The sequence below is a fragment of the Kryptolebias marmoratus genome, linkage group LG21, assembly GCF_001649575.2.
Source record: "Kryptolebias marmoratus isolate JLee-2015 linkage group LG21, ASM164957v2, whole genome shotgun sequence".
Taxonomy (NCBI): Eukaryota; Metazoa; Chordata; class Actinopteri; order Cyprinodontiformes; family Rivulidae; genus Kryptolebias; species Kryptolebias marmoratus.
In genome coordinates, this window is record NC_051450.1 from 16079500 (window position 1) to 16080839 (window position 1340).

Sequence of the window (1340 nt, forward strand, 5' to 3'; positions counted from 1 at the left end):
CACACACACACACACACGCACAAGCACTCCATTACTCCACCAAGCCGTGCCGCGCGCGCACACAACACTCCCACTGTTTCACGCTGAAGCAATAATAAACACTTGCAATAATATTTTCACAGCAGCCAACAGCCCGCTGCAGATCAGAGCCTCGCGCAGCTGCGCGCGGGACGCCTCCACGCGCACGCAAACATGTCGCCCGGCGCTCAGACCCGACTTACTGGAGGCCGAGTCTTTTTAACGAGAAGTTTAAAATATATATATATATAAAAAATAACAAAACAGACTTAAACTAGCATTTCCTAAAAGTCTTAACTGACTGAAGACATCAGATGAAACAGACGCTGTTGAAGCTAAAAGAGGCTAAATGTGAGCTAAAGGCTAAAAGAAGCTAAATGCTAGCCAGAAGCTAAAAGTAGGAAAACACTAGCTAAAAGGTAAAAGCAGCAAAAGGAGACAAAATGAAATAAATATGTTGAAGCAGACAAAGAAATTGTTTTAAAGGAAATAGAGATCTTAATGGGTCTTTAAGTGTTTTTTTGTAAATAAAGTTAAATATTTTGAAAACCATAAAGGTCACAGAAACTCAAACTCATAGCTGGAATGTCCTGAATAAGTTGAACATTTTGACATTTGAATGGTTAAAATAATATAAAGTGGCTATCAAAAAAGAAAAAGGTACAGAAATAAACTCAAAGAATAAATAAATAAACTGAATTTACATGAAGTTTGTCCATTTTTTAAAAAAGAACATGCCCTACCACTGTGATATTTCTGATCTTTTAGGGGTTTTTTGTGTGTGTTTCTGATAATGTCCTGTAATATTTGTAAAATGAATAAGACTGCATAAAAGAAAACAACAAAAACAACAATTGTCTCATTTTAATAAAGAATTCAAAACCCAGAGTCATGCTGCCCTCTGGTGGTTGTAGCCCAGCATTGAAACTTAAAAAAAAAGTGCTAATTTAATTTTTAAATATAATAAAACATGAGCAATCCTTCCTTTTATTAAGCTCAAGTCAAACTTCTGAATAAACTAAATGTTTTAGTTGTTTCTTTGTGATAAAACTGACCCATAAACTACTTCCTGTTTGTTTGTTAATGAGTTTATCCCACATATCAACACCTGAGTGTGTGTTTTTTGACGCATTTAAAGAAGAACACGACCCCTCCGTTCACGTTCCAGCCAGGTTCCTTCCTCAAACTAGAGAAGTTCTCCGGCTCTGGGAGTAATGAGTGGCATGGAGGTGCTGCTCACATGGGAACCTTCAGCCACGGCGGAGGAAAGCGGGGGCATTGAGGGGCACTGGCCTGAGGTTAATCCCCATTCACCCCCCCCC